This window comes from Triturus cristatus, chromosome 11 (assembly GCF_964204655.1).
Source record: "Triturus cristatus chromosome 11, aTriCri1.1, whole genome shotgun sequence".
Classification (NCBI taxonomy): domain Eukaryota; kingdom Metazoa; phylum Chordata; class Amphibia; order Caudata; family Salamandridae; genus Triturus; species Triturus cristatus.
In genome coordinates, this window is record NC_140594.1 from 1,181,244,703 (window position 1) to 1,181,260,419 (window position 15,717).

At 44.3% G+C, this 15,717-nt stretch overlaps 1 protein-coding gene across 2 annotated transcripts in view; it reads right to left on the minus strand.

The window, feature by feature from the left end:
* The window catches only part of LOC146788677 (uncharacterized), a 129,378-nt gene that overhangs the window by 76,630 nt on the left and 37,031 nt on the right, over positions 1-15,717 (minus strand). The window contains exon 2 of one of the 2 annotated variants that reach the window (XR_014970895.1): positions 6,794-8,688. The exons of the other annotated variant lie outside the window; for it this stretch is intronic. The gene's annotated coding sequence lies outside the window, so the exon portion shown is untranslated. Of the gene's footprint in view, positions 1-6,793; positions 8,689-15,717 lie in introns of those variants that run through there. 2 annotated transcript variants of the gene reach the window in all.

Here is a 15,717-nt window from a genome sequence, read left to right on the forward strand (position 1 = left end):
GACCTTGGTTTTCCTTTAGCTGAAAGCGTGAAAAGGGGGCGGGGCATCGCCGTGGTACAGATTACTATTCTAACAAGCGGTTGATGCAGGTAGCGACTTTATGCAGTCCGTTGGTGCTTCTTAAGATGTAAATAAGCTCAGTTGGGATCAGATCAGATCAGATCAGATCATAGACGGTCGGAAAGGAACCAAAGCAGGACGAAGGAGCCTGATCAGGTGTCATCAAAGGTGAATAGTAATGGCACTAACTCAGTTGTGACCAAGGTATTTCATCGTTGAGGCGCGTCAAATGTGGGCCTAAGCGGAACACCCATCGTTGCTCTTTTTCAAAGAGACCAAACTCGGAGTTTAGTTGTTCTATGACTGTCCATTTAAGGTCATCCACACTGTGATTCGTGGTTAAAAAGTGGTTTGTCATTTTTGTTGTGCTCTTTTTAGAGCGAATATTGCTCCTATGTTCGCCAATGCGAATCTTAACCTGCCTCGTGGTCATTCCGACGTATTCCATTCTGCATGGACACGTGATCAGATATATCACGTTCCTGCTGTTACAATTGGTCAACTTCCTTTGCTCCCAAGTCGTAACGTTAAAGAAGGTGATGTGGGTACTTTTCTTTGTTAGAATGCACGTACTACAAAGGCCACATGGATGGTGCCCTTTGATAGGTGGTAGAGTACTGATGGTGGGGTTTCTTGCTGGTAGTGGGCGCGGTCTAGTGTGGACCAGAATGTCCTTCAGGTTTCTACCTCATAGGTTTAGGGAAATTGAGGCCCCCGCAGTTGAGGATCTTCCAGTTCTTATTTATAATGTTAGACACTTGGTTGGAGTGAGTGTTGAAAGTGGTCACACAGATGGGTCTGGTCTGTTGCTCATGTGGCGTATGATCTTCTAGAAGGAGTCTCTGTTATTGTTTCTAGCCCGTTTGAATCCTCCCTTTACAATGGGTTCTGGGTAGTTGCGTTCTAGTAGTTTTTTCTCAAGATCCTTGGCTTGTATTTTGAAATCTGTTAGTTCAGAGCAATTCCTTCGTAGGCGAAGGAATTGACCCTACGGTAGGTTGTCCCGAAGGTGTCTGGGGTGGAAGCTATCATATAGTAATAAACAATTCTTCGCCGTAGGTTTAAAATGTGTGCTTGTTTTTAATCTCCCTTCATCTGGGTAGATCATGAGGTCAAGAAATACCAGGTTTCTGTTGGATGACGTGTGAGTGAACTTAAGGAAGGTGTTCTCTTCATTCAGCCAAGTCATAAATGTTGTGACTGATTCAGAGTCACCCTTCCAAATGACTAGAACGTCATCAATGAAACGCTTCCATAAAACGATGTTGTTATAGAATGGATTGTGCTGGTGGAGTATTTTCTGTGATTCAAGGTGGTGCACGTAGAGACCCGCTAGGCTCGGCGCAAAGGTGCTCCCCATGCTGGTACCGTGTTTCTGTAAATAATGTACCCCCTGGTACATGAAGAAGTTTTTCTTGAGGGCCAGTGTGATACATTCCATGACCATATTCCTAGGAGTGTGATAGTTCCAGGTGGTGGAAAAAAGGACCTCTTCTATGATTTCAAGGGTCTCATCATGTGGTAAGCTAGTGTACAGGCTTTCAACATCTAGTCCAAGTAGCAGATGTTGTTCAGGATCAAACATGAGGTTTGCAAGGAGTTGCAGGACTGCCTTGGTATCCTTAAGATAGGTGTCGGTATTCTGAACCAATGGCCGGAGAAAAGCGTCTGCGAATTTTGAAAGGGGCTCAAGTATTGAGCCAATCCCTGATACGATAGGGTGTCCCGGGGGATGCTCCAGATTTTTATGAATTTTGGGGATGGTGTAAAAATAGGGTGTTCTAGGCGACTTTTGGATAAGAAAGTCTGCCTCCTTCTTGGATATCTAATCGTGGGCTGTAGCTTCTTCTACCATCCCCATGATACGTATATACGGATCGCCTCAGTTGGATCATCGAGGAGGATCTCGTAGTTTCTTTGGTCTCCCAAGAGTCTCCTACACTCTGTGTTGTAGCTGTCGGATGTTTGGATTTTGGTTGCTCCACCTTTGTCAGCAGGTTTGATGGTGATGTCGGTATTGTTGGCCAGTTGCTGCAGAGCTTCCTTTTCTAGTCGTGTGATATTTTGGAAAGTTGTGTTGTCTTTTTTGAGTGTGCTGTTTAGATCTTCCATTACTGCTTTCTCCAAAGCTAGTAATTCGATAGGCATTGTGGAATCCAGTGGAGTGATGGTGGATTTAGGTCGTAGTCCGGTGTCAGATATCTGGTTGTTGAAAGCAACTTTGTCTGAAAAGAAAGTCCTGATATTGAGCTTGCGTATGTATTCTTTGATTTCTAAACAGAGAGTTTGAATTTATCCACTCTATTAGTTGGTACGAAACCCAGGCCCTTTTCCAATGCTTCCTTTTGGGGTTTGGTAAGTGTCAATCCTGTGAGGTTGACCACTCGTTGTCCTTTCTGCGGGTGGATGGTTGGTTCGACGCTGCTGTCATGCTCCTCGTGGATACCCTCGCCTGCTCCTCTGGATCGTTGTTCCAATGGACCTGGTTGCCCCTCCGGTTCCTTCCTCATGGTTGTCCTTGGTGCATCCCTAAAAAAGGGGGTGGTCCATAATAGTTGTAATCCTGTGGAACGGGGTTCCAATACTGGAAAGGTCCTCCCATCGGTGGCGGGCCAAAAGGGCACTGGGTGTAGATCGGAGGTCCTTGGTAGCCGCCCCATCCTCTTCCTCTTTGTCTGAAGGGTCTCTGTTGTTGTCTTCTCCCCCTTTGGTTCCTCGGGTTACTTCCTCTGCTCGAATAGGAGTCATTGGATGCTGTATCAGAGAGATCACTGTCTAACTCCTGGTCACTGCCAGTTTTTTTCTGCACTTAGTCATCCCGTTATAGAGGTAGACCCGTTCGTGGCTGGAGGCTGCGGTGTCTTTTTTCAGTTTCTTATATTTGCTTTGCTTCAGTGAGATTTCGTACTCACTCATTTCTTGATTAAGTTCCTCCAGCCTCTTCTTCAGGACAGTAGTTGATTGGTAGCTCTTCAATTGGACCTCAATCTTCTGTATATCGATTTTTAGTTCCTGTGTCAGGCGGGTAGCTGTCTTGATAATTAGGACTAGCCAGTCCCTGGTACAATGCCACGATATCAGTGACCAATCCTTTTTAAAAGTCTTGTCGTGCTGGAAGATGAAAGGCTCGTTGCGGACTATTAGGCCCCTCGGTGCTGTATTGGCCCTCAAATACTCCGTCATGAGTAGACCATGTAAAGCTGTTTTTATCTGCGTTCTCCTTACGTTGGATAATTCATCCCAGTCTGAGCTGTTTAGACTCGGGTCTGTGTTACTCAAACCCTCAAAAGGGTTGAGAGCAGCGAGAATTCTGTCAACTTCCTCATCATCAAAGGTGAGGCCTGTTGATTCAGCCATGTTCGTGGGTGAGTGAATATGAGTGTGTGGTAATCTGAGTGTGTGTTTTATAGAATTGTGGGGTTTTTCTAAAAATATATATAATAATCTAAGTGGGAGACGAAAGCGCACTGGCTTGGCTGAATGAACAGAACACCTTCCTGAAGTTCACTCACACGTCATCCAACAGAAACCTGGGATTTCTTGACCTCAAGATCTACCCAGATGAAGGTAGATTATAAACAAGCACGCATTTTAAACGTACGGCGAAGAATTGTTTATTACTATATGATAGCTTCTACCCCAGACACCTTCTGGACAACCTACCGTAGGGTCAATTCCTTCGCCTACGAAGGAATTGCTCTGAACTAACAGATTTCAAAATACAAGCCAAGGATCTTGAGAAAAAACTACTAGACCGCAACTACCCAGAACCCATTGTAAAGAGAGGATTCAAACGGGCTAGAAACAATAACAGAGACTCCCTTCTAGAAGATCATACGCCACATGAGCAAGAGACCAGACCCATCTGTGTGACGACTTTCAACACTCACTCCAACCAAGTGTCTAAAATTATAAATAAGAACTGGAAGATCCTCAACTGCGGGGGCCTCAATTTCCCTAAACCTATGTTCTCCCACAAAAGAGGTAGAAACCTGAGGGACATTCTGGTCCACACTAGACCGCGCCCACTACCAGCAAGAAACCCCACCATCAGTACTCTACCACCTATCAAAGGGCACCATCCATGTGGCCTTTGTAGTACGTTCATTCTAACAAAGAAAAGTACCCACATCACCTTCTTTAACGGTTACGACTTGGGAGCAAAGGAAGTTGACCAATTGTAACAGCAGGAACGTGATATATCTGATCACGTGTCCATGCAGAATGGAATACGTCGGAATGACCACGAGGCAGGTTAAGATTCGCATTGGCGAACATAGGAGCAATATTCGCTCTAAAAAGAGCACAACAAAAATGACAAACCACGAATCACAGTGTGGATGACCTTAAATGGACAGTCATAGAACAACTAAACTCCGAGTATGGTCTCTTTGACAAAGAGCAACGATGGGTGTTCCGCTTAGGCACACATTTGACGCGCCTCAACGATGAAATACCTTGGTCACAACTGAGTTAGTGCCATTACTATTCACCTCTGATGACACCTGATCAGGCTCCTTCGTCCTGCTTTGGTTCCTTTCCGACCGTCTATGATCTGATCTGATCCCAACTGAGCTTATTTACATCTTAAGAAGCACCAACGGACTGCATAAAGTCGCTACCTGCATCAACCGCTTGTTAGAATAGTAATCTGTACCACGGCGATGCCCCGCCCCCTTTTCACGCTTTCAGCTAAAGGAAAACCAGGGTCCAGCGGACCGATTCATTTTTACTATGGTTATTGATTTTATTTGGCCGCTTGACTCCAGCTCCCATTTAAGCTTTTTTAACATCATAAGAAGCTCCTACGGACCAGCGCTAATGTCACTGGTATGGCTAAATGCATGGACCGTTTTTTAGAATAGTCACTATGTACCATGGCCATGCCCCGCCCCCCCCTTTTTCATGCTATCAATACACCATTAACTGCCATCCTCCTTATATACGGACACTTACCATTGTCTTTAAAAATTCATTTTATCTTACTAACTTTTTCACCGTGCTCACTGGCACCGCTTCTAGAAGATTACGAGGATTCTGTGGTAACACAATTTTTGCCGCCACCACATGCCTTTGTAACACTCACTTCCGCTAACCCGCAACCAAACGAAGTCAGCGCTCCAGTTTCTTTGCTGGTGCGCACCTGGAAGTATCACTACGATCCAGGTGATACCATTTCTCTGGTTCCGACTAATCAGTGTCCGCATAAATAGAGTGCCTTCAGCACTTCCCCGCAGTACAGCGTAACCGCGGGATGGACTCACATTGAGCCAAGGTTTTTCAAGGGGCACGTAAGTACGGCACAGCCGTCTCGGGAAGCGGACTCTTCGTTTCCATCACGACCAGAATGTAAAAGGTAATAGACTCTCTTTCTCCCTTTTCCCCTGCTAGCACTGAGTTACCTCACCCTATCCACCCGTTCTTGAGGTTCATGAGGCATTGCTCTCTCATATACATAAGTATGTATCAGACTTACGCAACTTTTTCCTTATTTCCAACATAGAGTTGCTCACCAATCTATAGAGTGTGTGTTTTCTGTTACATGTGTGTATTGTCCTGTACTGTTCCTTTTCCCCCACAGGTCACTACACCTCTTTTTGCATTTTAAGACTTATGGTTAGACATCACTTAATGTCACTATGTGGGGCACCGCTTATTTTTGCAGGTACTGCGTATTATGTTTCCTGGGACACTCAGCTACCATTTTCCTTTTCCTCTTTTTTTCAGACACCAATAAAAGCATACCATTAGGTATTGTATACAAATGCTTTATTAATTGCATTTTCACTTCTATTAATAGTCTCTAATTTGGGCACACGTAATTTATACAGGAGGGATCTTGTTCTTGTCCTGACGAAGATGCCTTGCTGCATCGAAACATGTTGACCCACTAGGAGTATCCGCACATTACGCAGGACATCTCCACACCACCTTTTTTAACAGTACCAGCCTCCCCTGACCTATTAAAGTTTCTACGTCTAACGAGGCCGGGTCCTTTTTAATACACCCACTTACATTCACTCCAGACCCTCCCTCTTGCATCACACATAGCACTACATTATCAGTGCTCCCGCGTAGTCGCAGGTCGTAGCACGCCCCGTCCCGCAGCGGGGCGGGAAGACCCTTTTGATGAAGCATGACACCAAGGGCCATTCTGGTGTGTGAGGGGTATTTAAATAAACACAGTGTGTGTCCAACCATAGTAGGACACACACCTTCCACCACCCAAGATATCTGATATCTGAACCCAGGTATTCCCTGGTCTTATTTTTGGCACTGCCCCATACCCTGTAAATAGGTGGCAGCGTCAAAAAGCAATGGGCGTTGTGGCAGAACGCCCAGTGCAACACCCATTGCCCGCCCCTTTCAAGATCAGTTCTGCGTATATAGGGCCATTATTTACAAGGCGGCACTAAGCCACGTTAAGTATCTTGACCCCACCTTGTAAATAAGGCAAAGGAGTTAACACCATTAGAATATCAGAAAAAGTGATGGTCTGGTGGCGTTAACCCCTAGTACATATGCTCCTAAATGTTCCAACCATGTGTGAGAAAGCTACCAAACATTATACATCATGTACTACCTATTCCTAGAATAATAGAGGTCTAAAATAGCGTGCAAGCATATATAAAATAAGCCCTTGTCAAGCGAAATCAGACCAAAACGTTTGAAAAGCACGGATGTCAAGGAGAACAAAAGTGGGCCCAAAAGGGGAAATCACTACACCTGTTCATTCAAGAGCAGTGGCATTTATTCCAGAGCCTCGCCTCGATGGTTCTAGATCTCAGATAGCACTTAGAATCGCGACACAGAAGCAGTGAGAAGGATCCAGAGTGCGCCGGGTCTTAGGTCCAACTTTAAGAATTCTACCCACATGCATGGTACTCTATCTAATCTCAATTTGATGACTTTACCCATTTATTTTGCTCTATTTTCGCAGGTTTTCCAAGCACCATACATGTCTGGTATGTGTATGGGTGACTGTGCCCCAACCCTTCGCTCCATGCTCCAGGAAAGCTACATGTGACATGATATCAGCGCCACTCTGGTCATCACGCCCCGCCAAGGGTATAAATCGCTATGCAAACGAAAATACAATACAGCATACTATAAGAGGTAAACGCCAGGAAGCTACAGTTATTTTACAGGCAACAAATACAGGGGCACCATAGTAATGACGTTAACTCAATTCGTTAAACAATTCTGGTGATCATGTTTACAAACTTTTCCCAGTTAGTTTCAGGTTTCACAAACATGTTTACAAACTTTTCCCAGTTAGTTTCAGGTTTCACAAACAAGTTTACAAACTTTTCCCAGTTAGTTTCAGGTTTCACAAACAAGTTTACAAACTTTTCCCAGTTAGTTTCAGGTTTCACAAACATGTTTACAAACATTTCCCAGTTAGTTTCAGGTTTCACAAACATGTTTACAAACTTTTCCCAGTTAGTTTCAGGTTTCACAAACATGTTTACAAACATTTCCCAGTTAGTTTCAGGTTTCACAAACATGTTTACAAACTTTTCCCAGTTAGTTTCAGGTTTCACCATCATGTTGTAATAATAAAACACAAACATAGCAACAATACACATTAGAAAGGCAAGACAGCCCAGCAGATGTGAGGACTCCGGCTCCCGCACACCACGCCCTATAGAAGTGTATACATCATGCCCTATAGAGTTGTATAAATCATGCCCTATGGAAGTGTTTACATCTAACCCTATAGAGGTGTTCACATCATGCCCAATAAAGGTGTTTCCATCATGCCCTATAGAGGTGTTTCCATCATGCCCTATAGAGATGTATTCACCATGCTCTATAGAGGTGTTTCCATCATGCCCTATAGAAGTGTTTCCATCATGCCCTATAGAGGTGTGTCCATCATGCCCTATATAAGTGTTTGCACACTGCCCTATAGAGGTGTTTCCATCATGCCCTAAATAAGGGTTTGCACACTGCCCTATAGAGGTGTTTCCATCATGCCCGATAGAGATGTATTCATCATGCCCTATAGAGGTGTTTCCATCATGCCCTATATAAGTGTTTGCACACTGCCCTATAGAGGTGTTTACATCATGCCCTATATAAGTGTTTGCACACTGCCCTATATAGGTGTTTCCATCATGCCCTATAGAGATGTATTCATCATACTCTATAGAGGTGTTTCCATCATGCCCTATATAAGTGTTTGCACACTGCCCTATAGAGGTGTTTCCATCATGCCCTATAGAAGTGTTTGCACACTGCCCTATAGAGGTGCACACTTCATGCCCTATAGAGGTGTTTCTGACACGCCCCCTCTTTGGACAGAGTTTTACATGACAGGCTCCACAGAGGTCACTCCTGTGAGGCGCTTTCGTGTGCTCTTCGGGTACCAGATCACGAGGTTTCCATGAGGGACACTCTCCATAGCACTGTTTGAGAATTTCTCCCTGAAGGTTTCCAAGCGCTATACTGATATTTGTGCTTGAAAGACGAGGCTCGTTGAATGTTAGACAGTTACTACATTGTTGTTTGAATGCACACATTTGTACCAGACCCCTCCTGCTGTTGGGGTAGCCGCGTTTCATGCCGAAGAGGATGAACCCCTGGTTTGAAGGCCACTTGCGTCCACACTTTGAGCAATGGAACCTAAAAAACAATAACATATTTACATCATAAAAGACTGATAATATGGTCTGGCTATTTAAATAAAATAAAACCAAAGGAAATGATGGACGGAGTGTTGAACATTGCAAGCACTCACCCCCAGTCAACTGATCTGGGTTTAATCCATCACCGTTCTTTAGCCCACTCTTCCACCCCAGTTCAGACATGGCCATATGCAAATCAGTCTGACCCTGTGCCTCATGGGAACAGTCCAGCCCGAACTGCCAAGCCATGTCTTCCCTGGACCGGAAACAAGATTCCTAGGACCAGTTTCTGGCATTCTGGACTGTTTTGCTTTATTTAAATAAAGTAACACTGTTCTTTTGTATTTTATTATATTCTTAAAAGGACTAGATAACTTCATGTCCTGTGAATGAGATACAATTTACCAGCTGGCCTGCTCCTTCCACAAAGCACTGTAATTCGAATTTTAATTGTGATTGGTGCACTTAAACTACAAATCCCAGGCTGCACTGGATGGTTAAATGAATGTCTTGGTGCCCTTGTCGCCACATAATCACTGTTTTGTATGTACCTAAACTAGAATATTACGAAAGCAAACTTGAACATGTTTAGCAGCCAGCGTACAATTCTTCTACACAGACTCATGCAGGAGTCATAAACAATTTATTGCAGTGGTTCCCAAACTTTTTTGACGCACGCCTCCCTTGACTCCATGGCTCCCCTCTGTTACTTTTTTTGTAGGGAGGGGTGATTGTAAGCCCGGCCTCCGGAATACTTGAAACTTTCTCCCTGAAAATACTTGGGATGAAGCTGATGAAGGTATTATGATCATATACGCCGGGTGTTTCGTATTACTATGGCGGCGCCTTCAATAAAATATTCCTAGTTACACGTCTTTGCCCATGCCTTTTTTAGAGTATTTTCTCAAATGTTTTTATCCCACTTACAGTGCTAGATAGCACCCCTATGCATGTAGGCTCCTTTGCCAAAGTGTTTCTGGTCTTGAAGAACTGTCTCAGCAGGGTGACTCACAATTGTTTTTAAACCACATACAACTTTATTTTTTGCTGTCTCCTCCCTAAAATTGCCTCCAAATCAATGCAAGTAATATAAATTCCTCAGATTTTTTAAATGTCCCTCTTTCTTGCTTCCAAATGTTGGCATTATGCCATATATGGTGTTTTACTTCCCTGTGCTCAAGGAGAGAGCAGGCCTGTCTGGAAATGTGTGTGTACAGAAAAAATTGTGTACTGGAAGTACCTATGATTCAAGTACAAATGTCAATACTTAATAATACTTAGTGTGTTTAATAGACAGGACAATTGTACTTTCCTGACAACTTGCAGTGGTGTAAAATGCATTTGGAAAAAACAAAACTATTAACGGATCTAACAAAATAAATCAAGCATCTTCCGCTTACTTTGGGAGCGTTGGAACGTGGGGATCCAGTGAAATATGTTTTGGAGGCACCTAATGGAGAGGTGATTGGTCCATAAAATAACAAGTCATTGAGTGTGTGTAATACGAGCCCTTTAAGTACCTTATGCAGCCACAACATAGATACATCAGTGGTTCCCAAACCATGCTCCATGGCATGCATTTAATATGGAGGATTTCTATGTACAGAATGTTATTTGCTACCAGAATTTACTCCACTTCTAACTTTTCAAATCTTATGCTAGATATCATATATTTTTAGACTATATTTCCCAGTGTCTGAAAGATAGATAGAGAGAGAGAGAGAGAGACAGAGAGAGAGAGAGAGTGAGAGAGAGAGAGAGAGAGAGAGAGAAAGAGAGAGAGAGAGACAGTGATAGAGAGAGAGAGTGAGTGTGTGTGTGTGTGTGTGTGTGTGGGTGTGCGTGTGTGTGTATGAGTGTGGGTGTGTGTGTGTGTGTGTGTGTGTGTGTGTTTTGAGGTTCTTTTCTTGATATTGTATTGATGTGGTGGGTGAAGCTTTGAAAGAAGCACCCTGTGTGGGATGGAGAGCCTTGCCCATTCCAACATGGCGGTGACTTCCACTGCCAGATTCCCTTCCTGTGATATCAGGATTTCATGTCCCTCAGGGTCATGAGAGAATCCAGGTGTATTTTAACACAGAAGGAGCCGATGAAGTGGCTCATGAGCTCACAACATCTTTTGGCATGACATTTGGTATGTCTTCTGGGACAAATGCTGAATTTGTTCTAGGGAAAGGGTAACTTGGGGTCCGTCCTGGGGTGTAACATATGCCCCTTCAGCACCAGTGGCACAGGGGGAGGGGCAACCCTTCAGGAGGCCCCAAACCCTTCTTGGGCTCCCCCATTCAGCCCAAACCCTATGAATATTTGTGGGCTGCAAAAGCCCCATCATTTTGCGTTACCCCACTGGGTGGGATTCACCCGGAAGCAAATAAGAGAGTGGGTGAGTTGCCTACTTCACTCCCTAGCTCCAATAATGGTCCCAACAGACTGACCGATCCACACTCACAGAGAATGACGCTTACTCCCAGATTACAGCAATACCGACACAAGACATAACAGTGTCTGTGTCCATGGTTGGTTAGCCGAGACTTCTTTTGTTTAGTTGACTCTACAGTGGTAGGTGAGTGAGCAGTTGGAGGTCACCGTTCAGTAGGAAGTTGTAAGCACATGTACTGTATAATATCATAAAGCGGTACAAAAGGGGGTGGTGATGGACGGAGCATCAGGACCAATCAAACACTCACACCCAGTCAACAGATCTGGGTTTGATCCATCACCGTTCTTTAGCCCACTCTGCCACCCCAGTTCAGACATGGCCATATGCAAATCAGTCTGACCCTGTGCCTCATGGGCACAGTCCAGCACGAACTGCCAAGCCATTCCTTCCCTGGACCGGAAACAAGCTTCCTAGGACCGGTTTCTGGCATTTCAGCCGTCTTCAGCCAGGCTTGCTTGAATCCAGTGGCAAAGTGAGCAAGGGACTCACGTCTGAGCATACCCTGCCAACTAATGGTCCTAGGAAGCTTGTTTCCGGTCCTGGGAAGGCATGGCTTGGCAGTTCGGGCTGGACTGATCTCATGAGGCACAGGGTCAGACTAATTTGCATATGGCCATGTCTGAACTGGGGTGGTAGAGTGGGCTAAAGAACGGTGATGGATCAAACCCAGATCTGTTGACTGGGTGTGAGTGTTTGATTGGTTCTGATGCTCCGTCCATCACCACCCTCTTTTGTACTGTATAATATCATAACCAATCAATGTCACTGTTTGATCCATCGTGATTCCTATAAAAAGGAAAACAGCTTCATGCTTAGACAAGAAGCACTGGCACAGCCATAATGTGAGTGCTGAGCTATTGGCTGCCAAAGAAAAGAGTAAATGAAAAGCAAACATTTATTTTACTGTGTCTCCAAATGCACAATTTTATATTTTCAATCTATTTAAACAATATTTTTTATTTTTCAAACAATTTAAAAAAACTATTGCACAAAGTCCAATTTAAAAATAACACATGGTACTAGTTGCAGGAGCTTAGAAGAACACAACTGAATAAGGAAATATCAAAATCTAAAGAAAAATGCTTGAAATTTACTTGTCATACAACCACGACCTGGAACAAATGCTCAGGCCATTTAGTACTGTGCATCAGCCCAGGGAGAAGATATTTGGGCATCCTGGAGAAGAGGCATTTTTATGTCACTATTCTACCTCGATATAGCCTGGCCTCCTCACCGCAACATGAATGCTGCCTTAGTAGACAGGGCTTTGATGCCAGATGTGGAAGGCAGGAGATAAAAGAAAATCCAAATTACTTAGTACATTTTCTCTTTAGCCAAACCTGTCAAAAATATACCCGCTCTTTTGTTTACAGATGAGTTGGGAAAGGTGAGAAGCAACAAAGAGAGAGTGGGGATGGGGATGTGGAAGGTGAAAAAAACAGGGAAGACGACGCAAGAAAACACATGCACTCCCATGGAGTACGAGGAAATAAAGACATCAATAAGAAGCAAGATTGAGATTTACAAGAAAGGCAACAAATGATAAACAATGAGCTAACAAAAATCTCACTTTTGGAATTGTATACAATAGGTCTATAACATAAAGCAGTGTGTAAACAAGGCCTAAAGGGCAGTTTAAATACAATATGAGAAAACAAATATAAACGTCTTAGAGGCATATCAGCAACAACCGGCGAGAATTATCGCTAAGCGCACTTAGCGCTAGGATAATTATCTCCGGCTATAGCTGGATTCTATCGTGGAAATAGCGTGCTATCAGCAACGCTTATCTCCAAATCGATAAAAATCCATGCATTAGCTACTAAACAGTGCGATTATCGCTGGAAATCCAGCGAAAATCGCACTGTGACAGGCGATATCTTGCTGATAGGGCAGGGTGGACTTAGCCATGTAATCCACCTCCCACTGGATTACATGGCTAAGTCAGATTGAAAGCAGGCGTACAGGAACCTGCGTTAAGCGCTTCTTTTCCAATCGCTAAGCAGGTTAGCGATTCCCTTGTTAAATGGAGAAATGTCGGTTAGCGACATTTCTCCAGTTATTTTGGGAAGGAACGCCCACTTTGCATCTCATTAGAGATGCATAGCTGAGCGTTGGGAAAAAGGGCGCTAAGGCAAGGATTCACGCGATAGCGTGACAATGCTGATACTGCGATAAAATTATCGCCGCTTTTCGCCCGAAAACGGAAACGCTAAAGCGGCGATAATTTTATTGAGCCGGCTTGATGATATGCCCCTTAGCGCTTTGGGGGACCGAGATATGGATTCAAAACAAAATGTGGCACTTAGAAATCATACACTGTAAATATTCCACTCAGTATTACCCTCAGTGCCGTCCCACGGGAGAAGAGATCCATGTTTATGAAGCAGCTATCTCAGTCAATGTTCCAAAGCTCAATTACACTTTTGAGGAATATTTTGCTTTCCAATCTCTTACTCCAACACGTTAACAATAATATTCCACTGGATTTTGAGCATTAGACTCAGATTTTGAAAGCAGGGGCTCTCCAAGGTTGCTTCATCTGTTTTACCCAAGCTGCAGAGATTATCCCAAAACTCACTCAAGGGTCGCTAGAATAGAGGTTCCCGGCTGATAACAGATGCCCCATGACAAGTTCAGTTTATGTCTTTCTGTTGTCTCACAGCCCCTGGACTCCTAATCATGAGAGTGGGCACTGGCAGGGGAGCAGGGACCAGTTGCTTGTCACCAAACCTTTAGGGTTGCTGTGTACTCGTGGGTGCCCATTGTAAACAGTACTTTGTGGTTAGCCCTTAGTCAACTTAACACACCTGTGGCTAGATTGTTGATGGTTACATTCAATATATTCCAGTGCCCTGGTGAGTAACAGGTCCTGGGGCACCCATGAAGCTGGAGGAACTCTAGATTTTGGGTTAAAGGTGACATCAAATCTTTGGCTGATGTCTTCTAAAGGGCTGGTGGCTGGGGCTTAATTCTCAAACAACAGCACATAATGACAGAGGAGTTGGAACAGGATCATCATAATCAACCAAGTCCAGCAATTCCAAAATTTACAAACAAGCATTTGCAATGCAATAGGTCTCACATTTATGAGAGTTAGATCCATAGGCGTTGTAAATGGCAATGTCTTTTACCTTTGTGTTTCGGTTTGGAGTGTTGTGGATGTATGAACAGAGACAGAGTGCAGCATTGCCTAGAGGACTTAGAATTAGGAATTACCGAGGGGACCAGAGTAGAATCTGCAGCACTGTCTAGGGCACTTAGAATGAGGAATTACTACTGGGATGAGAGAAGTAGTTGCCGCACTGTCTAGAGGACTTAGAATGAGGAATTACCGATGAGACCAGAGAAGCAGTTTCCGCACTATCCAGAGGACTTAGAATGAGGAATTACTGACGGGCATCGGAGTAGCAGCTAGCAGCACTCTCTAGGGGACTTAGAATGAGGAATTACCACTGGGACGACAGAAGCAGTTGCTGCACTGTCTAGAGGACTTGGAATGAGGAATTACCAATGAGACCAGAGAAGCAGGTGGCAGCATTGAACAGAGGACTTAGAACGCGGAATAACTGACGGGATCAGCGAAGCAGCTAGCAGCAATGTCTTGAGGACTTAAAATGAGGAATTACCACTTGGATGAGAGAAGCAGTTGCTGCACTGTCTAGAGGAATTAAAATGAGGAATTACCACTTGGATGAGAGAAGCAGTTGCTGCACCGTCTGGAGGACTTAGAATGAGGAATTACTGATGAGACCAAAGAAGCAGGTAGCAGCATTGTGTAGAGGACTTAGAACGAGAAATAACTGACAGAATCAGCGAAGCAGCTAGCAGCACTGTCTAGAGGTCTTAAAATGAGGAATTACCACTTGGATGAGAGAAGCAGTTGCTGCACTGTCCAGAGGACTTAGAAGGAGGAATTACTGACGGGATCAGAGTAGAAGCTAGCAGCATTCTGTAGGGGACTTAGAATGAGGAATTACCACTGTGACGACAGAAGCAGTTGCTGCACTGTCTAGAGGACTTAGAATGATGAATTACCAATGAGACCAGAGAAGCAGGTGGCAGCATTGTGCAGAGGACTTAGAACGAGAAATAACTGACGGGGTCAGCAAAGCAGCTAGCAGCAATGTCTAGAGGACTTAAAAATAGGAATTACCATGTTGATGAGAGAAGCAGTTGCTGCACCGTCTGGAGGACTTAGAATGAGGAATTACTGATGAGACCAGAGAAGCAGATGGCAGCACGGTGCAGAGGACTCAGACTGAGGAATAACTGACAGGACCAGAGAAGCAGCTAGCAGCACTGTCTAGAGGACTTAAAATGAGGAATTCCTGACAGGACCAAAGATGCAGCTGGAACACTGTCTAGAGAACTTAGAATGAGGAATTACTGACAGGACCTAAGATGCAGCTGCAGCACTGCCTAGAGGAGGTAGAATGAAGAATTACTAACAGGACCAAAGATGCAGCTGCAGCAGTGCCTAGAGGACTTAGAATTAGGAATTGCCGAGGGGACCAATGTAGAACCCGCAGCACTGTCTAGGGCACTTAGAATGAGGAATTACCACTGGGATGAGAGAAGCAGTTG